This window comes from Bos indicus x Bos taurus, chromosome 11 (genome assembly GCF_003369695.1).
Source record: "Bos indicus x Bos taurus breed Angus x Brahman F1 hybrid chromosome 11, Bos_hybrid_MaternalHap_v2.0, whole genome shotgun sequence".
Taxonomy (NCBI): Eukaryota; Metazoa; Chordata; class Mammalia; order Artiodactyla; family Bovidae; genus Bos; species Bos indicus x Bos taurus.
Window position 1 is genome coordinate 81,500,906 of NC_040086.1, and position 12,724 is coordinate 81,513,629.

Genomic DNA, 12,724 nt, shown 5'->3' on the forward strand with positions numbered 1-12,724 from the left:
AGTCTTCAGCATTTCACACCATGGAGCCAGAGATGAAAGGGGAGAGTTCAAGCCAAGTGGCCTATGGTGGCCATGAAAACCACCCAAGCAACACAACCTTATGGTGCTCTCTTCCCTCTTGGTCACAGCAGGTTCTGGTACTACTAAGAAATTGAAAGCTCTGAAAATGCTTCTATTATTTAAAGCAAACAACCCCCAGGGCACAAGAGGACAGGACCCTAGAGGTGACTAAAATGGAGCCTTGGTTTTGAGATTCCATGTCATCGTGTAGGGAAGGACCGCGTATAGTAGAGCCCTGGCAATGCCACCCAGGTGACAGCTGCAGCCATGGTCATGTGCGGCAGCCCATCCTATAGGTATTCTTATAGGAGATGACAGCTTTCCTACCACACAGCCTGTATCCCATGGGAGGCGAGGAGCAGCTGGTCAACCACAAGAGGACTTTGATGTCAATATCAATTCTCTAGACCATGAATAGTCATTTCACCAAAAGGGAAACAAAGAGCCAATAAGCGCACGGAAAATGTTCAGTCTATCTCAAACTCAAGGAAATGTGATTTAAAGTAGCAATGGATTATTAATTTGTTTTTATTGAAACAGCAAAAAAGTATGATGATACTCAGTACAAAATGATGCAATGGAATGAGTAGTATCATTCATTTATGAGAGAGAAAAACTTAGAACACTCATTCTGGCAAAAGAAGAAATTTGACAACATATACCCAAACTCTTCAAAAATGTAAAGCTTCATCTCCCCTCTCACAAGCTATCTTAAAGAAATAATATGGAAAGGTGGTACTCGTAGAGTAACTTAAGAGAGAACAAAATAGGGAACAACATAAATATCCAACAACATGGGAAGCAATAAATAAATAATAGTACCTTCAGAAGATGAAATATAAAGCCATTAACAATTATATTTTGAGACATTCTTTTCTTTAAGAGTAGTTTTTAAATTTTTGTTATTATTTTTGGTTGTGCTGGTCTTCACTGCTGTGAATGGGCTTTCTCTTTGTGGCGTCTGGTGAGCAGGGTCTACTTTTCATTGCGGTGCAGAGGCGCCTCATTGTGATGGCTTTTCTTGTTTCACATCACAGGCTCTAGGGTGCATGAGGTCTTCAGTAATTGCGGCACGTGGGCTTCATTGCTCCCCAGCAAATGGAATCTTCCCAGTCCAAGGACTATATCCATGTTCACCAAAAGGAAAACAAAGAGCCAATAAGTGCATGGAAAATGTTCACTCTATCTCAAACTCAAGGAAATGTGATTTAAAGTAGCAATGGGTTATTAACTTGTATTTATTGAAATAGCAAAAAAGTATGATGATACTCATTGGCAAGTGGATTCTTATCCATTGTTCCACCAGGGAAGTCTGAGAAAGTTTATAAGTGAGAAAATATTTATGTTAAAAGAGAAAGTAGAAAGAACAACCCAAAATTATATGTCCCATTTAATATTAACTATGTAAATATGGATTTTTAAAAGACTGGAAAGAAACATTAAAACAGTAGCAGTGACTGTGTCTGTGGGTTGGATTGTACATTAGATGAATTTTTTCTATTCTATAATTTCCAAATTTTTATTAATAATTATAGATTGTTGTTCCAGTTAGCAAAATATAATCATTTAACTTGTTTTAAAATACATGTGCTCAGTCACTCAGACATGTCCGATTCTTTGTGACTCTGTGGACTGTAGCTCACCAGGCTTCTCTGTCCATAGAATTTTCCAGGCAAGCATATTGGAGTGGGCTGTCATGGCCTTCTCCAGGGGATCTTCTCAACCTGTGTCTCTGGCGTCTCCTGCGTTGGTAGATAAATTCTTTACCACTGCAGCACCTGGGAAGCCTCACTTAAAATATATACATGTACGTTATTATGTTTAAGTACTCTGACAGGACTGTGTTAGAAGCCAAATAAAGAGTATTTCTGTAGGTAGAAGAGAAGCTAGTTGTTATTCTTTGAAGTTTGCATTCAATATACCAGACTTCTTTGTATTAAATCATTGATTGGCATCACCATTTTTCTAAATGTTGCTGAATCAGGATCAACCAAAATACTGCTTATTTTTAAGGCCCAGCTCAAGTTTCACCTCTTACTGGAAGATGCCATGAGAACTTGGTCCACAGAATCTTCGTCCTCCTTGCAGACGTTTGGGATGTGACCTTCCACACAGTTCAACGAGGCCCTGTCATCTGTGTCTCCACTCTGTGTGTCTGCATGCATGCTTCCTCCCTAAGCTAGATCTCATACTCTTGGTAACAGATAGCTATATCAGTTAGCTATAGCTACATAATAAACCACTCTAAACTTGGTGACTCAAAATCACAAATATATGAATTTCTTGGGATGCGAGCTAGAGTTAGTTAGTTTTTCTTGGCTGAGTTCACTCATACATCCATGGTTAGCACCAGGTTAATTAACCGATCTAGAGAGGCCTGAGTTGTTATACCTTATCTCTCCTCCATGTCACCTCTTAATCTCCAACAGGTTAACCTGGGCATTTGCTCATGGAGGAAGCAAGATTCAGAGATAGCACACGGAAATGCACAGGCCCTTTTGAGGCCTGGGCTCAGAACTGGCATACTATCACTTCTGCTGCATCTTATTGGCTAAAGCAAATCACAAGGCAGGCCTAGATTCAAGAAGTGGGGAAATAGGCCCCACTTCTTAATGAGAAGAGTTGGGAAGTTGCATTACTTGGATGTAGGGAGGAAATCATTGGGGCCACTGTTACCATAGAGATTTCTTTTTTTTTTTTTTTTCAGTTTTATATTGTGCCTAGTGACTTATCTCATGTATAACATGTGCATCAACCATTTTACTTACTGCTAACAGTTCCAACCCCACTTTTTTTTGTTTTGTTATTTTTTTTTTTTTTTGCTCTGTTCTGAATCACAGGAGGTTGGAAGCCTGGAAACTCTATGCAAGCCCAGATTCCCTTGCCAGATGGCTACAGATTTAGTCCTGCCAATGGGAGGCACTGCCAGGAGATTGAAAGGCAGGACGAAGAGAGAAACCATTATGGTTTTCTTACTTTTGCTTCTAGTGGCAGCAAGAGAAGCATCAGATAGCTGATGGGCTATAGGATTTCTGGTCAGATAACACAGCTCCATGAAGGGAGGAGAAGAGGACGACAGAGGACGAGATGGTTGGATGGCATCACCGACTCGACATGAGTTTGTCCATGGGGTCTCAAAGAGCCAGATAGGACTGAGCAAATGCACAACAAACTGGTCGTTACAGGTGGTGGGGGATGGGCCAGCAGCAAGACAGTGGTCTTGGCAGTGTGGCACCTGAGGGTCTGACCCTGGAGAAGTCAGTTCTGTTCTGACTCAGAACAGAAGTAGGTGATGGTGGTCTCCAAGGTCCAAAGGCAGTAGGCTCCTGGCTTCTGCACTAGGGCCAGCAGTCACTCTAGCAGCTCAGCACTAATTGTCATGGGCTCTGGGCAGCTAGCTCTCAAAATCGGCAACCCAGGTTTGGTTATCGGGGTTGAGTAGAACATGATGAATAGCTGTATAGGGATAAAACAGTTATTTAAATTGTTACCCTCAGTTGTCTATGATGAAGTGCTCAGAGATGAAGATGTTGGTGGAGCTGGAAATAATAATTATGACATTTTACAACATACGTACATCAAGTCATGATCAACTTAGTGCTGTGTGTCAGTTATATTACAAAAAAACTGAAAAAATAATTTTTAATTAAAAAGTAGTGAAGTTAGTGGAAGAAAGGGAAGGAGAGAGGGGAGGCAAAGGATGGGAGGTAGGAAGGAGGAAAAGAAAGATTAGAAAAGTTGAATGGGTGGGAAGATGCTGTTTCTGACTCTATTCAAGAGTTTATGTGATAATGACAAGATCATACTTAAATACTTAGCTCAAGACACAACCTGAAAACCAAAAAGCTTCTATGTCAGCCCTAAAAGAATCTCCAATTTCTTACATACTCAGGGTAAGGATATAAGACACAGATGAAAATCACACCCAAAATTTAATCCTACAATTTGCAGAATTACAATATAAATGGAATTCAAAGCCTTGCCAGGTATATGACATTGATTGGGAAAGAGTGAAATTCTGAATGTTAGAACAAGTAAATTTAGATGGCTTTAGATAAATGTGAGAATCTATATTCAGCGAATACTCTTGGGACTTTTTTTTTTTTTTTTGGTATAAGCACCCTGTCCTTCCATCTGTGAGCAAACCTTATAATACAAAATGACTATCAAGAGATAATACAAAAAATAATTATAAAGTGATAGATTCAGATCTTCACAAGAAAAGAGTCAAATTGTGTAAAGGGCAGACTGAGCAATAAATAAGTCACTGAATCTGTTTAAGCTCTAATACTTTGGCCACCTGATGCGAAGAACTGACTCATTAGAAAAGACCCTGATGCTAGGAAAGATTGAAGGCAGGAGGAGAAGGGGTCGACAGACGATGAGATGGTTGGATGACCCCATCGACTCAGTGGATATGAGTTTGAGCAAACTCTGGGAGATGGTGAAGGATAGGGAAGCTTGGCGTGATGCAGTCCATGGGGTTGCAAAGATTCGGACATGACTGAGCGACTGAACAATCCAACCTCCTTAGTTACAGTTATGTAAACTGAGTCCCAGAGAAGCTGTGTTTAGAATTCTGACCCCTTCCCATCATATTCTCCAAATGAAGGGAAGATGAGTATTTGCAGGTTCAAGTTGAAGATTACTGGGTCCCCTCAGGGAAGGTTCTCTGTTGTTCATTTGGTAGAGTTCCCTCCTAACAAATATTCCTTAGGAACATGACCTTAGCTTGTCAAAAGTCAAGCTGTAGATTGTAACTGCTACAATCTATTAACATATATTCCTGTCTGGCTTTCTAAAGATTTTTCAAAGCTTACAAATTCTGATATAGAGAATTCCCTGGAGGTCCAGTGGTTAGGACTCCATGCTTCCACTGCAGTGAGGGGGCACTGGTTCTAATTCTGGTTAAGGAACTAAGATCCTACAAGCCACGTGGCACAGCAAAAAAAAAAAAGATAAATTCTGATATATGCCCTTAGAGGGTGGACAATCGCTCTCTGTGGAGAATTACATCACTCAAATTAAACTTTCACAGGGAAAGTTGGCCTTGACCATGCAGATGCTTCAGGAACTGTTATCTGGGTAAAAGCATATGTTTTCTCAACTATCTCCCTGGCATGCCATCCTCCACATGATGCTAAATGTTCACTCTTTGTTTTCATTTTCTCAGACTCTGGATATTTTCCATGGCAATACGGGGTAGTAATCTTAGCCAGTGCTGAACTGGACACCACTCACTTAACTAACAATCTTCCTGTACCAAGAAGCTGCTGGCGTTTCATACTTCCATATCAAAGCATGGAGGTTCATAGAGCCACATTCCACGTGTGGTGTTTTGTGTAACAGTTTCCAGATTCACACTATTTAAGTATGAAGACAATTTGGGGTCAGTCTTAAAAGCCTGTTGTTCTAGCCTGAGTCCCAGAGTACCAAGGTATTTTTGCCTTATCCTTTGAAAGTTAACACCCAATGGAACTTCATTTACCCTAGGCCGTCAGTGACTTACTTGAAGTATTAAGTCTGTGTTAGGTCTGGGAAGAAGCTTAGAAGTGAAGTATCGTCACAGCCATGAAATACACCCACTTGCCACTGAACAGGGCTAGGTACTATCCTCTGAGCTTCTAAGGGTCTTTTATAGCATCGTGAAATTAACCTTCTGAGTAAAGCAAGTATGAGCTTTATGGTTAAAGGATCGATATTCAGATCTGGTTTAGACCATTTGTTAACCCTGTGGCCACAATCTACTTACAGAATCTGTTTCCTTGGAAGGATGGTAATGTCTGCTTGAAGGGCTGTTGCGAAGAAGAAATAGTGTAGATAAGAACCTACTAGAAGGCTGCTGCATTAACAACTACACAAAGGGTCAGAAGTGACATATATACACTGCTGCTGCTGCTGCTGCTAAGTCGCTTCAGTCATGTCCGACTCTGTGCGACCCCATAGACGGCAGCCCACTAGGCTCCCCTGTCCCTGGGATTCTCCAGGCAAGAACACTGGAGTGTGTTGCCATTTCCTTCTCCAGTGCATGAAAGTGAAAAGTGAAAGTGAAGTCTCTCAGTCGTGTCCAACTCTTCGCGACCCCACGGACTGAAGGCTACCAGGCTCCTCCACCCATGGGATTTTCCAGCCAAGAGTACTGGAGCGGGTTGCCATTGCCTTCTCCATATATACAGTACTATATATAAAATAGATAACTAGTGAGAAGCTACTGTATAGCCCAGGGAGCTCTACTCAATGCTCTGTGACCACCTAAATGAGAAGGAAATCCAAAAAAGAGGACATGTATGTAAACATATGGCTGATTCCCTTTGCTGTAGAGCAGAAAATAACACATTATAAAGCAACTCTACTCCAATAAAAACTTTTTTTAAGGTATTATTTTATTTTGTAAAGACTATGAATGTATGTCTGTCACAGCTTGTCTCCAAAAATGGGCCCTAATGGATCACTGTCTCCTACATTAGAACACTTATAGGCCTGGTGACAGAGAATGCAGATTGACTCTGTGGATTACTTTAGGCTACAAAATATTCCAAAATGACCCTGCAAGATTCTGCTTTTATGCTCTTGGAAGTCAGCCACTGTTTAAGAAGCCTAATTGCTCTCCTGAAGAAAACGGCCATGTTGAGAGGTTCTTGAGGATGAGATGCTACGTGGAGAGAGAGACCACGTAAGGACAAGCCACTAAGGTGTGCAGGAGAAAGAAGCCATCTTGGAGACTTCATTCCAGGAAAGTTCCCAGCAGATCCTACTGCTGGATACAATCTTATTCCAATCTCATGAGAGACCCAAAATGAAAGTGAAAGTTTAGTCGCTCAGTCATGTCCGACTCTTTGTGACCCCATGGACTGTAGCCCACCAGGCTTCTCCATCCACGGGATTTTCCAGGAAAGAATACTGGAGTGGGTTGCTATTTCCTTCCCCAGAGGATCTTCCCAAGCCAGGGATCAAACCCAGGTCTCCCACATTGTAGGCAGACGCTTGACCCTCTGAGCCATCAGGGAAGTCCTGAGAGACCCAAAGCAGTCCACAAAAGACCGACCCAATTGCCTACAGAGCTGCCCATAGCATCAGAAGAGATTATATGTGTCCTCAGTCGCCCCAGTCGTGTCTGACTCTTTGCGACCCCATGGACTGTAACCCGCCAGCCTCCTCTGCCCATGGGATTCTCCAGGCAAGAGTACTGGAGTGGGTTGCCAAGCCCTCCTCCAGGGAATCTTCCCAACCCAGGTTCTTTACCACTAGCGCCCCCCTGGGAAAATGCTAAACTGGGGGGGTAGTTCCTCACACACAATAGATAGCAAGAGTGATCTCGGACCCTTCCATTCTACTGTACACTTCCTAGAAGCAGGGATTATGTCCTTTAACATCTTTAGATTCCAGCACATGGCATAGAATTGACCAAAAGTAAGTATGAAATAAATGTATGCTGAGTAAATTAGTAATGGAATGAAATTAATCTTCTCAACCCTTTCCTTTTTCAGTGAGTGGAACAGCCCACAAGGAAGAATTAGTAACTCTCCAATAACTAGATTCCTAAAATACCTCTTTATGATGTCTCCTCTCTAATTCCTCCACCACTCCAATCAGCATTGCTTCCCTCCTGAAGGGTTATTCGTACCATCTCTTAACTCTGAGTCTAAAGCCTTCTTCCCACAAACATCCTCCAGGTGGGCTCCAGAGTATGTTTTCCCAAGCAGTCTGACTAGCTCCTTCAGACAATGGCTCTCAAAGTTCTGCAGGGTGAATTCCAAGGAATGTAGCCTACAGGCAATCTGCTCATTTCACTCCTGATACCACACCCCAAATACCCCTAAATTCCAGCTGGGCCAAATGGCTTGGCATTCCCTGAATCTACCAGGTCGCACATATGCTTCTCCTCTCACCGTGTTCTCACTGCTCCCCTCACTCTGGCCACCACGAATCCACCTATCCCTGGCTTTCTCCAACTTCCACATCAAGACTCAGCTTGCTCAGTGTTCCAACTCCTCAGAAGCATTTCTGACACCTTCTAGTCTTTTTTGTTCTGAAAAGCTTGGATCTAATCTAAAGCCCTGGAGAAGGAAATGGCAACCCACTCCAGTGTTCTTGCCTGGATAATTCCATGAATGGAGGAAGATGGCGGGCTACAGTCCATGGGGTTGCAAAGAGTCAGACACAACTGAGCTTGTACATCTGCACACATTCTAAACCCTATCACTATATACTGTACTTGTTTATTTACTTTAATCTCTCTCCCACCAGGTGCGTGCACCCTTGTATAACCTCTGTGTCCTTCCACAAAGTCTGACACTTAGTTGGTACTCAATACTATTGAATGCATGGGTGGATACATGGATGGATGGCTGCCTAACTGTAGTTTTCTTTTACTGAAAAAGAATTACTTCTTACCCACCCCATCCCCTCACCAGACTAGATTTTTTTCTCAATCCTGCAAATTAGTAGCTATTATTGCTTCTATCAGCCACAGTTTCGGAAATGTAAAGATTAATACTCATGATGAGCAGCAAATGTTTCATCCTTAAGGTGCCACAGGAATAACATTTGTTAATTTGTATTTGCATTTGAAATTGAAACACAAATTGGCACAAGAACTATTACACATCCCGGCTAATTAATGTTCTAAAAATGAATTATGCAAATCAACCTCAACAGGCCTCAGAAGCTCTTTCCATGTATAATGAACAACGTGGAACATGAACCTTGTTTAGGGGCTGATTCTGGTGAGACTGTAGAGTGGAAAAAAGCCTGGCTTGGGAATCAGACTTAGCTCATTCTGTCATTCATCACAAGGTGGCAATCTCCCTGGACCTCAGTTTCTTCATCTGTTAATTGGGAATGAGGATGCCTACCTGAAGGGATGAAAGAAGGCTCTCTTCCAAGGTTCTTGACCCCAAGCAGTTACCTCTAGATGGTGGTTTTCTTGGTTCTTTGGTTTCGTGATGCTGCATCCTAAATCAACCCTGAAGGACTGATGCTGAAAACAAAGCTCCAATACTTTGGCCACCTGATGTGAAGAGCTGACTCATTGGAAAAAAACCCTGACACTGGGAAAGATTGAAGGCAAGAAGGGGCCCACAGAAGATGAGATGGTTGGATGGCATCACCGACTCAGTGGACATTCGTTCAAACACTGGGAGATGGTGAAGGACAGGGAAGCCTGGTGTGCTGCAATCCATGAGATCACAAAGAGTCAGACACAATTTGGTGACTAAACAGTGAACAACATCCTCCTCTCACACGGCCCCCTCCCTGCCTCCTTTGCAAACACCAAGTCTCACTGCAAATGCGACTCCGCTCTGCTCATCCTTGAAATGGAGGCTACCACACCATGTGCGTGTTTCCATTTCCCTTACTAGGAATCTGCTGGATGGACAATGTAACATCTAGTTTGACCAGGGAGCATTCCTCAGACCTTGAGAACGGAATGTCAGAACAGCTGGGGGAGGTCACGGTGACTGATTAGGTAGCCAGGCGGACAGCAGCGAGATTCTGGGCAGCTGTCTGTGTGGTCTGTGGCAATGCTCTGATAACCTATCATCCTGACCATTTGGGGTCTCCTGATTTGGCTGGGCCTAGACCAGCACCAGCAAACCCATCTGCTGGGTATGACGCCACAGCGCGGACTGGCGCTGCTTTGCCAGTAGCACTTGTGGGTATTAACTAGAGTCCATCTGTAGCCCGCTGCAGGCAGTGCCAGCGGTTATGTGATGATTTGAAGTCATACAGTGACGGGTCTCCAGGAGCCCAGTGAGGAGGGCATTGAAAGCTGAAGGCTGAAACAAACAGGACCAAATGTGACCGTCAGGGCAAAACAAGGGCTGACCAGGAAGACTGGCTGGTCAGCGTAGTCCCAGGGTCATCAGCATGTTGCTATTTCCCTCGTGTTTCCACTGTACACAAAGTGAAGGAGGTGCCCGATTCGGGCCAGCTCTCTTCTGAAGCCATTATTGCAACACCCGGTGACCAGCCTGACCTGGACAAATGGAGTCCCCAGGAGAAGGTGGCACCCACAGCACAGTCACCCTAACAGTTCCTCCAGCCAGCACCCCTCTTCCTAGCTAGAAAGATTTCCCAATCCCCTAGCAATTAAAAGGAACATCACATACCAGGGACACATTGCAGGTAGCTGGGTCTCCCTATGGATGCTCTGCTATGTATGCTCAATTGTGTCCAGTTCTTTCTGAGCCCTGTAGACTATAGCCCACCAGGCTCTTCTGTCCATGGGATTCTCCAGGCAAGAATACTGGAGTGGGTTGCCATTTCCTCCTCCAGGGAATCTTCCTGACCCAGGGAACGAATCCACATCTCTTGCATCTACTGCATTGGCAAGCAGATTCTTTACCACTAGCACCACCTGGGTCTTCCTAGGGACCCTGATATAGACAGGTGCCAGCATCTTCATCTCTCAAGTGGAGAGGATTGGTTCCTTTCTATTTATTCTATTGATTGAAAAGTCCGAGTGATAGGACCTCATTCAGATATTATTTGAATAGTAGTAACAGAACCAACAGAAACAGCATTTTCTTGGGCTCCAAAATCACTGCAGATGGTGACTGCAGCCATGAAATTAAAAGATGCTTGTTTCTTGGAAGCAAAGCTATGACTAACCTAGCAGCATATTAAAAAGCAGAGGCATGACTTTGCCAGCAAAGGTCCGTCTAGTCAAGCTATGGTTTTTCCAGGAGTCATGTATGGATGTGAGAGTTGAAGTATAAAGAGAGCTGAGCACTAAAGAATCGATGCTTTTGAACTGTGCTGTTGAAGAAGACTCTTAAGAGTCCCTTGGACAGCAAGGAGATCAAACCAGTCAATCCTAAAGGAAATCAGTCCTGAATAATCATTGGAAGAACTGATGTTAAAACTGAAACTCCAATACTTTGGCCATCTGATGCGAAGAACTGACTCATTGGAAAAGACCCTGATGCTGGGAAAGATTGAAAGCAGGAGGAGATGGGAATGACAAAGAATGAGATGGTTGGATGGCATCACCGACTCAACAGACATGAGTTTGAGCAAGCTACAGGAGATAGCGATGGACAGGGAAGCCTGACATGCTGCCGTCTGTGGGGTCACAAAGTCAGACACGACTGAGTGACTGAACTGAACTGACTGAACAGAATCAAGATAAAACCCATGTGTTCTTGATCTCAGGGATGGTCCCATCTGATGGAGAGGGCTGACCTCTCCCCCACCCCCACCCCGCCAGCCCAACTCACTCTAGTTCCATGTCTCAGACACACAAAGAATAGAAAAGCTGTGGGGTTTTCTGTACTGTAGAGTGGGAACTAGCTCTGAACTGAAGTATTTACTTACAGCAGAGGCTGTAAAGGAAAATAAGAAAGTTTTCTAAATTTGTCCCTAAAACATTTATAGTCGCTGCCATGTCATTTCACACATCAGTTTAGATGTAGGATAATGAAGCAACAAGACCATCTGCTTCCAAGCCAGACATCCCAGCTTGTGTGACCTTGGACTAGTCCTTGTATCAATCATTAAGTGCCCGTTTCCTCAACCGCAAAATGAGATTTATATCTACAGCAGAGGGCTGTGTGTTGATCAGAAAGGCATCCAGAGTAGCTGCTAAAAGTAGAAGATCCGAAGGCATATTACCAGGATTTGGATCCACACGTCAGCTCTCTCCAGCTGGGCGGCTTAAGCAAGTCATTTCACAGTGTTTCAGTCTCCTTCACAGAAAACCAAGTAATAATCATACCACCTCTTAGGATCAGCAAGAGTATTAAGTGAATCTGCCAGGGTCTGAATGTCTATGTCCCCCCCACATTCACATGTTGAAATCCTAACCCCCAAAGTCAATGATATTTGTAGTTGGGGCCTTTGGGAGGTGCTTAAGCCAAGGAGGGTGGATGGAGCCTTCATGAAGGGGATATGTGCCCTTTTAAAAGAGATGCCCTAGCCCTTCCCCAGAGTTCCCTTACCCCTTTTACCATGTAAGGACACATCCAGAAATCCACTGTCTGCAATCTGGAAAAGAGACCTCACCTGATCTTGCTGGCACCCTGATTTCCAACTTTCAATCTCCAGAACTGTGAGCAATTCATTTCTGCTGTTTATAAGCCCCCCGGTCTGTGGTAGTTATTATAGCCACCAGGGTGGACTAAGACACAGCTAATACACGGGCATAGAGCCTGGTGCCTGGGAGGCTCTCACATGTTGCTGTTGGGATCCTTGATGTCTTCAGTCACTCAGTAGCATTTTTTCTGTGCTGGGTCTTTCCAGAGGCACTCTAACACAGAGGGGAATTGAACACCATCCCCAAGGGGCTCACTGTCCACCAGACAAGAAGGTCAAACACACAAGCAATTGCAGCAGTGTGACAGGCTCTAGAAGATGCCTGACCCAGCCTAGAGAATTCCAGAAAAGGCATCACCTGTGGAGAGTCTTGAAGGATAGCAAAAAATATCCAGTGAGGTGAAAGTGCATCCAGGGAGTGGGACCTCACTATGCAAGGACACGGAGGTGAGAAACTGGACGTAGCATCTGCAGAGAGCAGAGTGTGTCAGTGGGACAGGTGGCGGGGGAGGGCAATGTGGGGTCTGGCTCTAAGAAGGCTTTGTCTCAAGTGACTGCGAGTTAAGACTTCGGTTTTTAAAAAATCTCCCGAGGACCGGCTCTGAGAATTTAGATTAATTTCCCAATT